This window comes from Monomorium pharaonis, chromosome 10 (assembly GCF_013373865.1).
Source record: "Monomorium pharaonis isolate MP-MQ-018 chromosome 10, ASM1337386v2, whole genome shotgun sequence".
Lineage (NCBI taxonomy): Eukaryota > Metazoa > Arthropoda > Insecta > Hymenoptera > Formicidae > Monomorium > Monomorium pharaonis.
The window spans coordinates 9,882,472-9,903,485 of record NC_050476.1 but is presented as its reverse complement, the minus strand read 5'-3'; the positions used below and the strand labels follow the sequence as shown (position 1 = coordinate 9,903,485).

General features: G+C 29.7%; 2 protein-coding genes across 10 annotated transcripts in view; one reads left to right on the top strand and one right to left on the bottom strand.

Moving 5' to 3' along the window:
- The window catches only part of LOC105833366, a 303,435-nt gene that overhangs the window by 261,104 nt on the left and 21,317 nt on the right, over positions 1-21,014 (bottom strand). Inside the window, exon 1 of one of the 9 annotated variants that reach the window (XM_036292849.1) lies at positions 8,636-8,658. The exons of the other annotated variants lie outside the window; for them this stretch is intronic. The gene's annotated coding sequence lies outside the window, so the exon portion shown is untranslated. Of the gene's footprint in view, positions 1-8,635; positions 8,659-21,014 lie in introns of those variants that run through there. 9 annotated transcript variants of the gene reach the window in all.
- The window catches only part of LOC118647617, a 52,176-nt gene continuing 48,658 nt past the window's right edge, over positions 17,497-21,014 (top strand). Inside the window, exon 1 of the mRNA XM_036292857.1 lies at positions 17,497-18,552. The gene's annotated coding sequence lies outside the window, so the exon portion shown is untranslated. The remainder of the gene's footprint in view (positions 18,553-21,014) is intronic.

Sequence of the window (21,014 nt, the reverse complement as noted above, 5' to 3'; positions counted from 1 at the left end):
AATCATTATTCTCCTTCCACCTCTCATTCTTCCCAACTTGCCGTCTCTCTGTCATCTCTCTACTTTCCGTGCTGTTGAGCCCCCCCGACTCTTTACGCTCTTCTCTGCTCTTTTCACTCTCCTGCTCTTCTTAACCTCCTCTCCTTGTCTCTCTTTCTCCTTCTCTGATCTCCTCGGCTCCTCTCTCTTCCATCTGTTTGACCGTTCTTTTCTTTCACTAGCAAGCCGTTTATCCATACATTCATACTCTACATATCAGCCATACATATAAAGATATAACATATATAAAATATATAATACAACACAGTAACAAAATATACAATAACAAGACAAACACAATTGTAAACGAAACGGAAGTCCACCTGTCCCCCAACTTCTTCCCTATCAATATCTCATTATAATATATTACATGTCTAATCTCCTCCTACCAACCTGGCCCTTGAGCAGCCTTACAGACGTATACCCCTCCTCCCCTCCACGGCCCTTCTATACCTCTTTCTCCCTCTCTCCCCTTCCTTATCCTTCTTTATCCCCTCTCGCTCCCTTCTCCAAATGCCTTCACTGCCGCATCCAAGTTAATTCCTCTCTGCTCCCCTCTCATTCCATCTAACTGTCCTCTCCCGAACTCCAATTCTTCTGGCTCCGTCATCCTCTGCCTCCTCCTCTACCCTCTGTCTCTCCTCTCTCCAGTTTCTGTTCCTGTTCTCACCTCCTTTTTAACTCCTACCTGTCACTTCCTCCCTCCTCCTTGCCGTCTCTTCCTGTCCTCCTTGTCTCTGCTTCCTTCCCCCCACCAGTCTCCATCGTCCCTCCATTCCGCTCCCTCTCTACACCGACTTTCTTTGCTCCTTGTTCCCTTTCCGCCTCTTCTCCGCTTGTCTCCATCCGACCGTCTTTTCTTCCCCTCTGCTTCCTCTTCTTTCTCCCTGGCCGCTTCTCCATACCTTTCTTCCCCTCTTTTCTTCCTCGTCTGGATCCAAGTCCTCTTCTCCCGTCTGCCACCTCTCCAGTCTCGCCTCCAGACTTCTAAATCTTTTCCTAACCTCTTTTAACCCTTTTGGCATTTTCACTCTGTTTTCTTACTTCTCTTCCAATCTCTTCTATCCTCCTCTCGACCGCACTTTTTTCCCTCACTCTGTCCTTTTCCGTCTCCTTCATTATCCCATTCTCTTCTCCTCATTATTACATTTCATCTCTGTCTCTATTTTCACCTCATCTGCTTTCTCTCACTCTGCTATTACTGTTTCTGCGTCGGCTATCTTTTCCTTCGACGGACCACGTGCTGTGAGAATCTGCGTTCCCAAAGCTCGCTACCGTCTGCCGCCTCACTCCTGCCAACCTGTTTTCCACCATCTTCTCCATCCGCGCCATCTCTCCTCTCCTCGTCATCTTCCTCGTTCCCGTCTTCATCTCCTGCCAACCGGCTTTTCCTTTCTTCTCAGCGCCCTCTCACTGTCCTCTTCTTCTCCACGGCTACTTCACTCCACATTCTTTCCTCTCATCTCCCAAACTCCACCACGATATCTTTTCATATCTTTTCTTTTCCGCCGTCCTCCTGCTTCCCTCCAATCGCCCGACCACCACTCGTCCTCTTCTACCCGAATTTTCACTTTCCTACTCTCCCTCTCACCTCCATTATCACTTCACTGCTCCTTACTTTGGAGCTTCCAAATTCACACCCGTTCTCACCGACGCCATTTTTCCCCCTCCAATAATCAATTTATATTACTTAACCTTACATGGGAGAATTAATGAAATATGCCTAAACCTTTTTTTTAAATATATTGTGTTTTAATATTTATTTTGTTCACGATTATTAAATATCAATAACTACAAATAAAAAAATATATATTGTATTCTTGCATTTACAATCAAAATAAACCGCCATCGAAAACGTCATATCCGATATCCGGTTTTACCCCAACACGGCACATTGGCAAATCTCTGTTATAGTATCTCTAATATAAGCCATTCAAGAAAAAACAATACTTCAAGTTAAACCTTGTTTAGTTAAATCCTAAAATAAAAAAAATAAATCGATCATTTTTAATGTTGATAGTTTCATATTTTGCATGTTTATTTGATAAAGCTTCAAACAGATTGTGCATCTCAATTTATACGAAAATTGATTTTACGGGAAACTTCACATTATGGAGCATAAGCTAAACTTTATCCATGTCAAAAATGAGGATGTAATTAAAGGTATTCTTAAAAATTAATGAATTTTTAATTTCGCCAAAGTATATATTTTAATTTATTTTCAAAATAAAAAGGATTAAAGTAATTAATTTGTTGAAATGCTTTTTTCTGATTATAAAAGAAAGAAATATTAATGACGAAAAAAAAGAAAAACGACCGAGATATTTGACTTTAAAGATGTAAAATTTAAAAGTAAATATTTTAAAAAAAGAAAAATAAATAATGAAGAATTTAAAAAAAAGAAAAAAAGGCCTATATTATTTAATCCTTCATTTAATATTAAAAATAATTGTTAAAGTTTACAAACAGAAATTAATTAAAAAGGTAGAATAAAATTTAAAACAAGGAATATATAGGTTTTTTACGGATTTTAAAAAATTTAATCTTTAAAAAAAATTACTAATATATTTAAAAAATTCAAATTAAATATTGATTCCAAAGATAATCCAAAAATGTCTTTAGAAATTACAGCTAAACCGAAAGTTAATGAAGATGGGAAAAAAGGAAAAAAGCACCCCGATAATAGATAATGTGAGAGGCGAAGGAACTCACATTAAAAAAACACACCGATGATAAATAATATGAGAGGCAAAGGGACTCACATTAAAAAAGCACCCCGAACATATGGAATTTAAAAACGTACTGCAATCTTCTCGTGATAAACTGCTGAAACGATAAGTTTTATAGGCTAATTACAGACGTCCTGGAAAAATTATATGCATTATTATATTTTATATTATATCATAATTTTTCTTGGCAATTAAACATTGCAACACTGCAACTAGTATGTAAGTTCAACATGACAACAATCGCCGTGCGCCGCGGCCCGGTCGCCCAGCGGCGCGGCGCGGCACGGCGGCGCGGTGTGAATTATTATTTTTAACCATGTTCCACCACTCCGATTGATTTGAAAAAAATATGTGTTAAAGAAAAAAATCTAGAGATGTTTTTGTGAAAATATAAAAGTGGTATCTCAGAACTATCACCCCCAAAAAAATTCATAAAAAATTCAAAAATTTTTTTATCGGGTTTTTTTTAACCACAAAAATTACTTAAAATTTTCTTAAACTTGTCTAAACAATGTTTACAACATATATTTTTTTCATTAAAATCGGTCCAACCATTTTCGAAAAAAACCACTTTCTTTATTTTTTTCCCCCTCCATAACTCCCCAAAAAAATGCAATTTTGTAGCTAATATTTGGAGAAGTTTTACATCTCAAGGGTGCCAACTAATGATATCAATTTGAGCTCGATTAGTACGGGGGCAAATTTCACCTGCTTACTCCGCTATGCCCTTTGGTTTTTATAGTTTTATAAATTAGTTTTAATTAGGCTGATTAAAAGAACAAAAGAAAGAATAGTATAGTTTAAAAAAGCCATGTATTTTTTCAAGAACAAGTAAAAAAAAAGCTAATTTATATTTTATAAAAAAATAATTAAAAGTAATGTAAAAAATTTTAACTTTGGCAAAAAAAATAAAAAAATATTTGTTTATTATTTATTTTAACCTTTTTTGGAATTTAAGATATAAATAATTTATTTTAAAAACATTACAATATTAGTAAAATATTTTAAAAAATTCGGGACATATAATTAATATTAGGTGACTTTAAAAAAAAATACTTTTTAAAAAATAAATTTTTATGGTTTAAAGAAAATTAAGAATTTAAAATGGGCAAAAATAAATTAAATAACCCCTGAAGGAATAGTATAATATAGAATGTTTTTTTTAAGTTAATAAAAAGATGGAATACGATTGTAAAAAACGTTCAATAATTAATTATGCGACGCCCAAATAAATAATATAAAAAAAATAAGGATTTTAATGAAGTAAATTCCATTATAGGGAGAAAAAAATTAAATACTAAATGGCATTCTTTTAAAAAGCACAAATTTTTATGAAAAAAAGAAAAAAATATTAACCTTAAAAAATTAATTTTAGAAAATAATTCAAAGGAAAATTCAAAAAAGAAATTAAATAGTGCAAAAAGACAAAGAGAAATTGAGGATTCGAAAAAAGTATCTTCAAAAAATTAACTAATAATTAAATTTGTTTAAAAAATCAATTATATTATTGATTATTTAGATTTAATTTATTTAAAAAAAAATCTATTTATAAACATTTGAGAAATTGATTAATTCAAAAATTTAAAATTTAAGCTTTTGAAGATGGATGGAATAAAATTTTAGTGGACGTACAAATAAAGAAATTGAAAAAGAATTGGAGAAGATTTTGGAAGACGTCTTTAACAAAAAAAAGCAAGGAAAATAGTATCCTGGAAGAAAACGTGGAAGAAAAACAAAATGAGATTAAAACTGAAAACAATTTAAAACACAAACATATCAATGAGTTGTAAATCGCCTAACGGTCTACATCGGATCTTAGTGATGGATATAATTCTTTTTTATAAAATTTAATTTTCTTAGCTTTTATTTTAATATTGTTAAAAAACAAATTTATCAAATTAATTTTTATTTTTGGGGAAAACATATCACAGAAGAAAATTTGGTTGTATATATTGATATAATTTGTAATAAAATTCCTTTATCAAGTAAAATATTTTTTTTAATAAGAAATAAAAAAGGAGACAAAGTATGTTTGTGTGAGTGAGACTGAAGGTGGGTGTTGTGTTTATTATAATATAGGAAAAACAGAAAGTTTTTTTTTGTTTTTTTTTAGGTCAGTTGTAGTTTGTGAGAATTAAAGCATGGATTTTGGAAATTTGCTAGCAGATTTATAAAAAAAATTAAAACCGAAAACAGTAAGAAATTATATTTTTACGAAAAAAAAAAATTTTAGGGTACTAAAATTTAACAGAAATACTTGATTGTTTACAACTTTAAATTTAAAAAAAGCCGATTATAAAAAATAACAAATTTAAGGAGAGAAATAAGTGGAGAGACAGAGATTGTGTGTGTTCGTGAGACTATGGATATTTCAGGTATGATAACCGGATTAATATGAGATGCGATTGTATTTGAAAATGATAAATTGTGAAAAAATTAATAGTGTAATTGTGTAAGTGTATATATGTGTTAGTGTGTTGAGAGAGTTTGTATATGTGTGTCAGTGCAATAGTTTGAGTGTTTGTGAGTGAATTTGTCTATAAACGTATTAAAAGACAGTCATTTTATTTCAATTGGAAAAATTAAACAGCTGGTTTCACATGCATAATAGTAATTTGGCTATGAATGAGGATTTAACGTTAAAGATCGTAGAAGAATTATATTATTAAAATATCGAAGGCAAACGTAGGCAGTATAATTATTAGTAAAATTTGAAGTTTGAAGTTTTATTTCAACATCAAAAAAAGGATGTTTAAAATTTGAGAAAGGCATGTATACTTATATTAAAGTTTTTAAAAGAATATGAACCTGATAAATCCATGATCGGAAATAAAACACAAATCGAATTTAAAAGGTAAGGTTGGTCTTGAAAAAGATTAATCTATTGAGAATTTATACGTAAAGGAGAGAGATTTAAAAAATAAAATAAAATACTTACCTTTAATTTAACATAGGTTAGAGATGTCTGAAACATTAACTTTGTTTAAGGAATACAAAATTATGCAAAAAATTAAAATTGTGATCTGCAAGATAATTTCTTATTAGGAATAAAAAGAAAAAAAAATTTCTATCGAGAAAGTAAAAGGTAAAAACAAAGAATAAAATGCATAATTTTTAAATAGGCAACATCCATTAAAAAAAAAATGAATCAAAAAAGTAAAGTAAAATTAATACCATATCTATTTAATATAATACTTTATATTTTTAAATAAATATTTTAGAATAAAACTGAAATGTAAGCCCCTTTAATTACTTAAATATTTTAAAAATAAACGAAAAAAAGACTCATTCAATAATTATTATATAAAAGTTATTTCTTTTAAAAAACTCCAATAGTAATTTGTTCAAGTGCCAGTGTTTGAAGAATAGTGATAAAAAATACTTAAAATGACAAATCTGGCAAATATCCTTTATTAATTTAATTCAGAGAAAGGCGCAACGTTTTTTTCAAGACGCTTTCTAGAACTTTTGGAGAAACATACACAAAGGTACTTAAGACCTGGATCAAAAGTAAATATAAGATGTTCTCCGCATCTCAACAACTAAACCCAGCAAACACAAAGTTACATGTAACATGCTTGTTAGTTGTAATTTCCCACTCAACAATGTAATTGTAATATAACATGTGTGTTATATTACAATTACATTGTTGAGTGGGAAATTACAACTAACAGGAACGTTACATGTAACTTGGTGTTTGGTGGGAAGTTCCTCCTCAGGTGCAGACGTTCCGATATTATTCCGTCACATATTTTGAATCAACGATTGTCAATTTACATAATGGTAGAGTAAACAACAAACTCAAAAACATAAAGAAATGTTATCAGAAAATATTACTTAATTTAGAGATTAGGGATGCTCATTGTCAACTTGAGTATTTAAAAACGGAAATCAGAAAATTAGAAAATTACGTCAACAGTGAATTACCAATTGATTTACTGAAAAAATTTTTTAATTCTTACACAAATAAATTCAATAGTTTCAACGCAAAAATTAAAACGAAGCTTGTAAACAAGTTCAACATTTTATACGAACATCAAAACAAAAAGTATGATTTGTTTTAATAATGACACAACTAAATGGGTAGTGAATATTAGTAATAAAAAGATTCCTGATGGAGTTATGAAAATGTTGAGCTTGGGAGATAAGTTTGGGTTACCGATCAATCAAGGTGAGAAGAATGACAGATTGGATGTTGCTCTCAATATAGTTAAGAATTTTGAAACGTCGTGTTACAAGTTGCCTGAAAAATCGATAGATAATGTACGATCACTCATGGTCAATTCTCTCAACAGATTTTTATACACCAGTACACATCTCAACTATTTGGACAAATTTATTCTTAAACAATTTAATAAATGCAAAAAATTTTTTAAACAGAACGACAATGTTTTCATTACTAAAGCTGATAAAGGACACGTTACGGTTATTATGGACACAAATCACTACAAAAACCAAATGGTTGAGATACTTAATGACCATGATACATATAAACAGTTGAAAAAAGATCCAATCAACAATATCAATACTAAAGCCCACAACCTTATCAAATCATGGCAAAAAATGGCATCATCGATGACCACACATATAAATTTTTGAACTGTACCAACGGCAATTTACCGAGATGCTACGGGTTACCGAAGATCCACAAACCCGGTTTCCCTCTACGCGTTATCGTACCGTCAATGGGCAGCCCGTTGTATAATATTGCAAGATACTTACACGACATACTGAAAGATAACTTAGATAACTTAGATGAACCATATCACGCGTTAGAGATAGTTGGTCGTTTGCCAAAGTTATAAGGGACATAGCCGTTGAACCTCATGAGAGACTCGTGTCATTGGATGTAACTGCGTTATTCACTAACGTTCCCAAAGAACTTGTTCTATCGGGCATAGAAAAGAGATGGAGTAGGATATCTAGAGCCACTGATTTAAGCCTGCCCCAATTTTTGTACGCAATCGATACTGTTTTGAGTTCCACGTGTTTCTCATTTAATGGAAAATTTTACGAGCAAGTTTTTGGCAGCCCGATAGCCTCCCCCCTTTCACCGATATTAGCCGATATAGTGATGGAAGACTTAGAGACACAGTGCATTGATAAGCTACGCTTTATACCGAGAGTGTTTTACCGATATGTGGATGACATTTTCACAATAATTCCGGAGACTGAGTTAAATCATATCGTTGACACGTTCAATGGCTATCACCCAAGATTAAAATTCACGTACAAAATTAAAACAAACAATTCCTTGAGCTTTCTCAATGTCCAGATAATTAAAGAGGGCAATAAATTACTAACTAATTGGTTTAGAAAACCTACGTTTTCAGGCCGATATATTAACTATTTCTCATCTCACCCTAATGCATACAAAATAAATACAATCACCAACTTAGTTGACCAGGCGATTTTATTGTCCAGTGAACGTTTTCACAAACACAATATTCAAATAGTCTAAGAATTATTGTTAAATAATTATTTTCCAATAAAAGTCATTAATCAATATATTAAAAGACGATTAAATAAATTATCAAAAGATCGGGACGTTATAAATAACAACGTCAACATTCCAACTAACTATAAAACAGACAATACGAAAACGATCGTTTTACCGTACGTAAAACATGTAAATAATGAGATAAGAGGTATATTGAGCAATCCTGGATGTACGATACACGGTTCCTAAAAAATTAGATAGAATAATAAAAAGAGGTAAAGACAAAATTGACGATATGAACTCTACGGAAATCGTGTATAAATTCAACTGTAATGAGTGCGATTCTGCATACATTGGCCAGACCAAACGGCACTTAAAAACTAGAATTAAAGAACACCAACATAATAAAAAAAGTTCGTCTACGCACCATACCGTGGTCACGGATCATAGATTATCTTTACACCACGACTTTGATTGGTCGAAACCTAAAATTTTACATCGAGAGAAACTTAAAAGAAAAAGAGAGATCGCTGAAATGTTTTATATAAAAAAGTTTAATAATAGCATTAATTTACAAAAAGACACGGAGTATCTCAATCCGTTATATGACAGAATTATAAGTGTTGTATAGCTACCTATGACTAATCATTTTTGAACGAACTCACAGCATGTTTTTAAATCTGACTAACATCTTTCGGTGATCTCTTCATTCCACAAACAAAAGTTGTGCCGTACAGACGTGCTTTCCAACACGTTCCTTGCTATATTCAACCGTTTTGTGCAAATCAAAATGTAGATAATTTTATTGTCGATAACTTAAAATATTTAAGGTATTTATTATCTGATTCTCTTTTATTAGTGGATTTATTGTTCCGAAACGTACTTATAGTTGTTTTTTCATTTTTAACGTATAGATAAGGGCCAGAAATTGTCTGGCCGAAACGTTGCGCCTTTCTCTGAATTAAATTAATAAAGGATATTTGCCAGATTTGTCATTTTAAGTATTTTTTATCTCTTTAAAAAAAATTCAATTAAAAAATTTTTTAATTTAAAGAAATTTCAAAATATTTTGCAAAATAGTTAAAATATATTTAAAGTTAAAATGTTAAATACAATTTGGGGAAATTTTCTTTGATTCAGTATAAAATTAGAAGAAAAAAATTAATTCCAAGATTCTAAAAAAGATATATGGGAATGCTAAACTATCTATTTAAATTAACAAATTAAAAAATAATGAAAAAGTCAAAATTTTAAACAAAGTTGGATACCGAACTTTATTAGTAACTTTAAATAAAAAAGCCAGTTACAAAAATTTAAAAAATTTAGGTAATCAAAAAATAAGATGCAAACATTCTAAAGAATTAAAGATTAATACTTGAAATGCAATTAAAGACTATCAAAAAAGAAAAAATAGTGATTCATTATATAAAACTTTATAATTTAAAAAAAATAGGTGCTTACGTTTAAGTTAAAGTCCAAAAAATCTATTTAAAAATAAACAAAAAATATATTTATTAATTATGAAATTATTTTACGCAATTATAACTTTAAAAACCTTTTTTTTTAAATAAAAAAATAAACCTCCCTTAATTTTGATTAGATATTTTTTAGAAAAACCAATTTAAAAAAAATACATACGGAAGAAATTTCTCCACAATTTGCAAAACAATTAAATTAGATTATTATTTAACAAAAAAAAGGGAAAAGTTCTATGAAAAAGATAAAAAAAAATGGAATAAAATAATTCATTATTTGGTAAAAAAATTTAAAGTAATGAATATCTTTCTATTTATAAAAAAAAATTGAAAAATTAGAATACAATTTCAAAAAAATTGTCAAATTTTTTAAACAGAAGGCTGATAAAATTGTTACAATGGATAATTTTAATAAGGAATAATAACACCGCGAAAAAATATCGCATTTTTATTTTCCAAAAAGCATTTTGAAGCTGGATCTTTCTACTTTTAAATGAATTTTGGCTATTTTAATTATCTTTTTTTTACAAAACGGCAAAATGATAAATCTTGACCCGTCAAAATAAAAATTTTTATGCATCTTTGATGTATTACATTTCCTTTAGAAAAAATCCTGAAGATTTTTTTGTACTCGCAACTTACAGCGGGATCTTTTCCCTTTATTTTCAGTGGTTGTTTATTTTTTCTTTTAACCGGGTTATTAGGATTTTAAGAAAAAATGGTCATTTCAAGTTTCATCGCTTATTAATCGTAAATAGATTACGTACAGCGTTCCGCAAAAAAAAACTATGGAAAACTGAAAATTTGCACTTACGAATGTTAATTGATAAGTTGGGAAAAACGCTTAACAATTTAGGCACAAAATTCCACTGGATATTATTGAGAGGTGCATAAACATATGAGAACGTTTACAAGCAGTAATTGATCAAAGAACGTTAGTGTTTATTACTGGCGAGTAATCGTACTTTAAAACTTTGTTTTATTGATGTGATTGGATCTTTCTTTACGACAATATGAATAAATGAAAACCATAAAATATGCGATTTCTTACGGAATCTTTGAACGCGATTTGTAGTTAGAAAAAGTAAATCTGCAAAAAAGTAATAGTAGTATTCGAAAGAGCAAACTTTGAGCTATCCATTGTTTTTTCGTGATGGGCTGAACGTTGATCTATTCAGGTGTAATAAGTGATAAAAATCTCAATAAATCGGGAAAACGCGCAGAGGTGAACATCTACTAAAATAACAAAAAAAGATCCCACTGTAAAATACAAATAACAAAAAGTCTTCGCGATTTTTTCTACAGGTAAATCTGCAAAAAAAAATAATAGTAGTATTCAAAAGAGCAAACTTTAAGCTATCCATTGTTTTTTTGCGGTGCGCTGTACGTTGATCTATTCACGAGTAATAAGTGATAAAAATCAAAATGACCATTTTTTTCTAAAAATCTCAATAATTCGGTAAATCGCGCAGAGGTGAACATCTACTAAAATAACGAAAAAAGATCCCGCTGTAAAATGCAAATAACAAAAAGTCTTCGCGATTTTTTCTACAGTAGGTGTAATGCTGCAAAGTTGCATAAAAATTTTTATTTTAACGAATCAAGCTTAATCATTGTGCCGTTTTGTTAAAAAAAGTAATTGAAATCGACAAAATTCACCTGAAAGTAGATAGTTCAAGTTTGAAAATGTTTTTTGCAAAATAAAAATGCGATAATTTTTCACGAGTGATAAGTGAACAAAGTCAAAGTGACCACGTTTTATTCAAACATCGATAACTCGGTCAGAAAAATTGCACAGCAATAAACAACCACTCAAAATTAAGGGAAAAGATCCTGCTGTAAGATGCAAGTAGCAGAAAGTCTTCGCGATTTTTTTCCACAGCAGGTGCAATGTAGCAAAATTACATAAAAAATTTTATTTTAATGGGTCAAGCTTCATTATTGTGCTGTTTAATAAAAAAAAAGATAATAGAAATGGCCAAAATTCATTTGAAAATAGAGAGTTCAAGTTTTAAAATTCTTTTTGGAAAATAAAAATGTGATGATTTTTCACGGTGTTATAATTTTTGGAAGGAAAAACAAAAACCTTATTTCTAAAATAATAAAAAGATGTCCTATAAATAAGGAATTTAGAGGCGTAGAGAAAATAGAAATATCTGTGTTTTAAGTAATTATTTAAAAGAAATTAATTATTAAAATGTTAAAAGAAGATGAAGAATGTTTACCTGTAACGAAGAATAAGAGAGAGATGTTTTTGATATATGCAAAAAGTAATACGGAAAAGAACTGGATTTATAAAATAAAAAGAAAATAAAAATTCTGTTTAAAACAAAGATAAGTAATATTTAGACGGTAATTATTAAATATAGTTCCAAAAAGTAATTATGTTTGTAATTTTACGCAAGATAGAAATAGTTTGAAATTATTAAATAGTATTTAAGTATTTTCTCATTAAAAAAAAAAAAATAATTTGGAATAATAAAATTTCGCATATAATTAAAAGTTTTTGAACAAAGGATAATATTTAAGGAACACTTTAAAAAAGAGTTAAATTTAAGAATAGTTTGTTTTAAAAAAGTTAAGATTAATTTGAATATTAAATAGTATTTAAGTATTTACTTAGTAAAAAAATAAAGGAAAAAGAAAAAAAGATTAGAAGAAAAATAAAACGCATATTATTATAGGTTTTTGGAAAAGGCTAATATTTAAGGAACAGTTTAAAGAAAAGTTAAATTTAAGAATAGTTTAAATTGATAAAGTTAAGATTAGTTTCTTTAAGATTACGTTGATAAAACCAAAGCAAAGGTTAAAAAAAAGGGTGAAACTATTTAGTATAAAAAATGCTACAAAAAGAGGGAAATTTGAATAAAGAGTAAAAAGTGCAAGCAGGTATGTGAAAGATGTGAAAAAGAGAGTTTAGAAGTGAAGAAAAACAAAGAAGAAAATGATATTACAATAAATAAGAATAATGATAAGGAGATGAACAACGAAGGAATAGAAGGACAAGAATATGGAGCCGAAGGAAATACACAGTAAAAAATTTTTTTAAACAAAGGAAAGAATTATAATAACGTAGAAAAAAGAATAAAAATATTACTGGGAAAACTGAAGAGGAAGGAATTATAGATAATGATAATGATGCACAGAGAAAAGCACATTCCAGTATGTGTGCAATAAGTAATAACGATAGAGAAATAAAAGACAGGCAATTTAAAAAACAAAAACGAGATGGGAGTAAGAACGAGAGTATAGAAGAAATAAAACAACGAATGATTTAAAAAACCCTTTAAAAAAAATTATAATTCAAAAAGAAATCTAAATGAGGACAAAAGGGAAATTAAAAAAAATAAAAGATGCAGAAAGAAAAGCTCAAGAGAGAAAAAATGAAAATTTCGAGGAAAGGATAGAAAGACTTGAGGCAAATGTAGAGAAATTTTAAAAATAGAGCAAAAGAAACTGAGGAAGCAAAAAATTATAGACGAAAGAAAGATGTATTAAGAATAGCAGAAAACAGAAGAAAAGAAAAAGAAAGGAATTATCTTAAAACACTGATTGCAAAGGACGAAGAAATTAATGTGTCAGTATATACATTAGAACGAATAAATATAGAACGTCAATTATGTAAATCTTTAAACTTTGCGAAAGAAAAACCCAAAGATGGAAAATTTACTTATTGTTACCAAAAGGAAAAGGTACAAATTAAGCCAATAAATTGTCCAGAATTTTTAAGAGTTATACATTGAAAAAAATAAAACATCTAAAAATTTTATAGAAAATATACGATCATAGAACAGTGCATTAGCAATGGCTTCAATGAGAGCACCAGGAAATAAAAATCCAATGGATGTAGTGAACCATGCATCGTATTGTTTGATTCATGGGCAATATTATCATTTGACATCCACAGCAATGCGCCCAGAGCAGGGAAAAATACCGCGATATGCACAGCTTTATTTTTTAGATGTAGAAGAAGCAGTAAAACACAGAATGAATATAAAAACAAATAAAAAATGTAATTAGAATTAATGAAGGATTTGTGTCCTGTTTAATGGAACAAAGAAATAAATTAGAACATTCAAGATGATGCGTCAGGTGGAACAAGATCTAAATCCGAAAAGAAAAAAAACGGTAAATATAATGTTGTCTTTTAGAAAAGATCCAAAACAAGATCAAAGAAGATACAATGTGCCACAAGCAAATGAAATAGCAGTAGTTTTTCAAAATAAAAATGGAGAGCCTCCATTTAAAAGATATTCGGATATATAATTCAAATGAGGTACAACAAATATCAATATTAGACAAAAGATGTGATCCAATGAATTATCCATTATTATATCCAGAAGGGAATGAAGGATGGCATAGAGACCTAAAAACATGTAATCCTAAACATTCAGGATATAGAATAAGTCAAATAGAATATTATGCACACCTGTTAGCTCCACGAAAATAATTTAGTCAATTTCAAAAGGCTGGAAAATTGAGATGTCAATTTATACTCGATGCCTGTATGAAAATAGAAGCAAATAGACTGAATTATATTAAATTAAATCAACCAAAATTAAGAGTTGAAATTTATTCCGGATTAATGGGTCACTTAGAAAATAAGGCACAAAATAAAGGAATAATGATAGGTATACCTGTAATATTACCATCTTCATTTATGGAGAGTTCAAGAAATATGCAAGAAAGGTATCAAGATGCTATGTCTATGGTAAGAAAGTATGGTAAACCAGACATTTTTTTAACAATAACATGTAATCCAAAAAGTCAAAATATTAAGAATAATCTGAATGAATGTTTAATAGAATTTAGACCAGATGTAGTAGCCAAAACATTTAATTTAGATACAAAAGAGATTTTAAAAGAACTATTTGACCATAAAATTTATGGAAAAATAATAGCTTATGCAGGTATAATTGAATTTCAAAAAAGAGATATCACATATGCATTTACTTGCAATATTAAGTGAAGAGGATAAACCGAGAGAACAAAAAGTAATTGATAAAATGGTATGGGCAGAAATACCAGACGAGAAAAGATATTCAGAATTGAATGCATAAGTATTGAAACATATGATTCATGGACCTTGTAGAGATCAAAACATAAAATATCCATACACGGGGGACGATGGAAAATGTTCTAAAGGTTTTCTAGAAAGTTTTTGTGAAGAAATAACAGCGAATATAAATAGATATCCATTGTATCAACGTAGAAATTTAGGAAAAAAATATTTCGTAAGAGGGAAGGAAGTAGATAATCGATGGGTGGTGCCATATTCTCCATATTTAATTATAAAATATGATCGACATATTAATTTGGAAATATGTTCATCAATAAAAAATGTAAAATACATACATACATATATATATATATATATATATATATATATATATATATATATTCATAAGGGTTTTGACTGTGTAGCAATAGAAGTGCAAAAAGAGATAAAACAAAGTTAATTAGAATAGATGAAGTGAACTCATATCTAAATGCAAGATATATAAGTACGCCAGAAGCCATGTGGAGACTAAACGGATACGATCTGTATATGAGGTCGCATACAATAATAAGATTGGCAGTACACTTACCAAATTGTCAAATAGTATATTTTCAGAGGGGAAATGAGGAACAAGCTGCTCAGAAAGAACTATAGAATCGAGATACAACGCTAACAGCATGGTTCGAACTAAATAAAGTAGATGAAAATGCAAGGCAGATGCTATACACAGATATACCATATAAATATGTCTTTGATAAAAAAGAAACAAAGTAAAAACCGCGAAAAAAGAGCGAAGAGAAAATAATATCAAAAATATGTACAGTAAGTATAAAAGATAAAGAAAGATTTTATCTACGTCTACTACTATTGCATGTAACAGAAGCAAAAAGTTTTAAGGATATAAAAACTGTTAATGGAGTTATGAAACATTTAAGGCTGCAGCAAGTGCAAAACAATTAGTAGAAACAGATAATCTTTGGGAAAAAACAATAGAAAAGGCAATAAAATAAAAAATGCCAGGACAAATACGAAAATTATTTGCATACACATGCATCTACGGAAACATAACAAATGTACCAAATATATGGAATAAATACAAAAAAATACATGATTGAAGATTGTGTAAAGAAAAATATTGACAATCCTGAAAATACGGCTTTAAATCATATACAGGAAATTTTGAAAAATAATAGAAATAGCTGTAAAGAATATGAGTTACCAAATCCAAAGCCAGTAAATATTTACGAAACAAAAAGAGTATAATGTTGAAGAGGAAAGAATACGGGGAGAATATTTAATAACGACATTAAATGCGGAACAAAAGAACGTGTAGGAGAAAGTCATGGAAGCTATAGATAACAAAAAAAAAAAACGGAGATTATTTTAAATGGATGGTTTTGCAAGGAGTGGAAAAACATACTTCTTTAACACATTTATGAGTGTAATACGTGGAAGAAACGAGAAAATACTCGCATGTGCATCTACAGGAATTGCAGCAACATTACTAAAAGAAGGAAGAACATATCATTCCCTATTTAAGCTGACAATACCAATAGATAAAGAAGCAAAATCAAATATAAGAAGTAACACAAAGGCTGCAAGAGAACTCATCTCAGCGAAACTAATCATATGGGATGAGGTCAGTATAACAGTAGGATATGCTTTAACAGCAGTAGATAAACTATTAAAGGATTTGATGAAGAATAAAAACCCCTCCTTTGGAAGGAAAATAATATTATTTTCAGGAGATTTTAAACAAAATCTACCGGTTGTGCCACATGCAAATAAAGCAGCATTAATAGAATCGGCAGTGAAATATAATGCACTATGGAAGAATATACAAAAAGTAAAACTAAAGAAGTAAAACAAAATATGAAAACTGCAAAAGAAAAAGAATTTGCAGATTGGTTAATCAACTTGGAGAAGGTAGAATAACAAATACAGAAGGAAAAGATCCTTAAACAGTTGAAATACCACAGAATTATGTAATAAAGGGATCATTAATAAATGAAATATTTAATGAAAGAATTTCCAAAGAATGGATAAGAAATTATCCAAATCGAGCAATTTTGTGTCCTAAAAATGAAGAAACATTTAAAATAAATAATGAAATACTTGGAAAAATGGAGGGAGAAGAAAAGGAATACCTATCAATTGACACAATTATTAGTGATGATGCAGAAGAGCAAAGAAATTATCCGAGTAAATTTTTAAATTCATTGACACCTTCAGGAATGCCAGTACATGGACTAAAAATAAAAAACAATGCAACAATAATGTTAATAATGAATTTAAATACAGGATTATGCAATAGAACAAGATTAATAATTACAAAATTTAAAAAATATATAATTTATGAAGAGATTCTAACAGGACCAGCAAAAAGACAGAATTGGTAATAATACCAAGAATAGATTTAATAAAAAATGATTGAAAATTACTATTTAAATTTAACAGAAGACAATTTCCAATAAAAGTAGTATTTGCAATGACAATAAATAAAACACAAGGACAAACGTTAGAAAAAGTAGGGATATATTTAAAAAATCCAGTATTTGCACATGGACAGCTTTATGTGGCATTTTCAAGAGCAACAAAAAAGAAAAATGTAAAAATTAAAATAGAGAAAAAAGAGAATCAGGGAAAAGATAGAGAAAAAAGTGAAAAAAATTATACAAAAAATGTAATATACAGAGAAATGTTATAAAAAAATCGGAAGAAAAAAAGGACGGAGCAAAAAAAGAAAAAACAAAAAAAGAAATTGAATAAAAAAAGGGGGGGAGGGACATTAGAAAAAAGATATATTAAGGAAAAATAAAGAGTAATTAGAAAAAAGCAAAGGAAAATAGGAAAAAAGAGAAATTTTTGCAAAAAAAAAAGAAAGAGAAGAAAATGAGAAACAGGAAGGGGGTTTTAGTGGGTAGTCCAAGGAAAAAAATCGCAGCTGAATTCTGAAAAACGGGAAACAGCGGCAAAGAAAAACAACCTTGGAAGTCCCACACAACCCAGAAAAACGAGAAACGTGACGGGTGTGCGTAAATGCATACGCACACCCTCTACCCAGAAAAAAAGATATTAGCCAGGGAAAAAAGTTAGTTTGTTTATAAGCTCAAAATTTTCAAAAAATTCTAAAGGGGTAAGACTAAAAAAATGGAACTTTTTCAATTTTTTATTGTTTAGGAAAATACGTAAAAAATTCCCGAGAATATGTAAAAAAATCAGCGCTTATATGAGGGCTTTTCTATAGACGCGACATTTAATCAAAGTTTTCAATTTTTGTAAATTAACAAATTGATTGTGCGAAAACTATTCGACGGATCACGAGCGGGTTTGGAATACAAGTTAAGAATAGTTTGAACTTTCCTAATCTACATTTTCATTAATAACAACTAATGATTAGCTTGATTGCCAAGCGCTTAAAAAAAGGCTACACTTTAATCAGTTTTTTATATTTTGCAATGCAAATTTTTAATTTAAAAATGCACTTTCCTTGTAGAAAACATCAAGATAAACAAAAAATATTCTGTACAATTTTTTCGTCAGAAGCTTCGTTTTCAAGTTACAACGAGAAATTCGAGCAAAAACGGGCCATTTTTCGCGATTTTTTCAAACTTGTGCAATTTAAAAATATTTCCCATGGTTTTTGGCTTGACGCACGTCAATATTCTTATTATGTATGTTATTCAGGACTGATCTGTGAAAGAAAATTTTACATCAAACCAAGTCCATACCATCTGCTCCCACGACTGGACTAAAGTAACAGTGATTATGGATGTAGGTGATTATAACGAAAAAATAACGAATATCTTGAATGACAAATCGACTTACAAAGCTTTAAAGAAGGACCCGTTAAAAACGCTCACAACAAAGGTAAACATACTTGTTAAATCTTAGAAAGATGCTGAACTTATCAAGGAGCACACATACAAACGCCTACGTTGCACTAACGGCAATCTCTCGAGATGTTACGGGCTTCCAAAGATTCATAAGAGAGATTATCCGCTATGTATAATAGTGTCTTCTGTGGGCAGTCCAGTATATAACTTAGCAAGTTTCTTACACAACATACTGCACCACACAATAAAAAAACCCAATTCACACAATGAAAACGGTTGGTCTTTTTCAAATATTATTAGAAATAAATCCATCAATGACGATGAATTGTTGATTTCGTTAGACGTCACAGCATTATATACAAACATCCCTAAAGAATTAGTTATAGACTCAATCACAAATAGATGGAATAATATTAAAAACTCTGTAAAATTTACATTACAACAGTTTTTATACGCAATCACTTTCGTTTTAGAATCAACTTGTTTTAAATTTAATAACCTTTATTATGAACAAGTTTTTGGTAGCCCTGCGGGATCTCCATTATCACCAATATTAGCGGACATGGTAATGGACGATCTCGAAACTAAATGTTTGCGTTCTCTTAAATTTACAATACCATTACTTTACAGATACGTTGACAATATTATCGCGATAGTCCCGAATAACAAAATTGATGCAATTCTATCCGTTTTCAATAACTACCACCGACGTCTAAAATTTACGCATAAACTTGAGAATGATAAATCTCTGGATGTTGATATTATTAGAAAGAATGGGAAATTAATCATAAATTGGTATAAAAAACCTACCTACTCCGGACGATACATAAATTACCTTTCTAATCATCCAGTACAACAAAAGATTAACACCATTAGAAACTTAGTGGATCGAGCCATTCTTTTGGCTGATGATTCTTTTCATTCTGCTAATTTATATAATGTCAAAAATATTTTAATTAATAATTGCTATCCAATTGCGTTGGATTTTATTAAAAAACACATTAACAGAAGATTGAGGGATTTAAAATCTTCAACGGGACGCAAAAAAGAGTCGCTTAATACTTTTGACCCACGACATTGTGTAGTTCTTCCATATATCAATGACATAAATTACATTATTCAAAGTGCATTTTATAAGTGTGGCTTAAAAGTTATTTATACAATTATGAACAAACTAAACTTGGTAATCAAAAAAGACAAAGATAAATTAGACACACCACAAAGAACTGAAGTAGTGTACAAACTAAATTGTAATAATTGTAATGCTTGCTACAGTCAGTCAAGTAAGAGCGTGGTGGACTTTACTCATAGCTAATAAAAAATATCATCCTAATTTATTCATGAGCCGATAAAGGAAAGCTCTGTCCTTGATGCATTGTCAAGAGAGATTCAGTTGTTGATTTTTTCGAAGAGAGACACGTTAAGCGATCCTAAACACCGCAGCAAGTCTGTACCGAGTGGAAGAAGCAATCTAGCATCGTTACATTGGATTGACCGTCGCAATCGCCTGATGCAAATCCTATCGAAAATGTTTGGGTATATTAAGCAAAAGCTTCGTGGGAAACGCACACACACTTTGAAAGAGTTATCTTGCAAGATTCGTCGGAAGATCATTGCCGCTAAAATGCTGTCAATTTAGTTGAAAGCATGCCTCGAAGATGCCAGGCAATTATCGACACCGATGGTGATTGGACGCATTATTAACATAATTGCATCTTTCTTCTTATCGAGTATAATGCACATATGTATATAAAAATTTTATTTAATAAATTTTTTTTTATTTAATAAGTTTTTTTATAAATTTATCCGGCCACGCTCTTACTTAACAGACTGTATATTGGTCAAATAAAACGTCATTTAATAACACAAATCAATGAACATCGTTATGATATTAAGAAACATGAAAGCAATTTATCTGTTGTAAGTCGACATCATCTAAATTTTGATCATGATATTAAATGGATGTCACCGAAAATCTTACACAATGAAAAACAATTAAGTAAGCACGAGATAACTGAAATAATATTTATTAAAAAGCATAATACTGCAATTAACTTACAAAAAGAAACTGAAAATTTGAATTGCCTGTATGACAAAATTATAAATTTGACTTAGTTTTTGTGTAATTTATTTACTTTTACTTTACATTTTAACTAAATTGTTAACTTTACTTTTTCTATTTTTTCTTCTTTTTGCGGTTTAATTAATTTATTTCCCTTTTTTATATCTCACCAAATTATTAATTGGACTTACAAGGGAACGGACAGAACTGTCCCTCACCGATTTTAATGAGCTTTGGATATGTTGTAGAACATAAAAAAATATTAGACCCATATTTTTTTTTAGCGGCCTCAACATTTAGGGGTTGAAACCATCTCTCAAAAATAACACATTTTTTCGTTTTTGGCAAATATCTTTGAAAATATAAGGTTTATGAAAAAATGATTTATACGAAAGTTTTATGGTATTTTATAAGCAAAAAAATTATTGGATGTT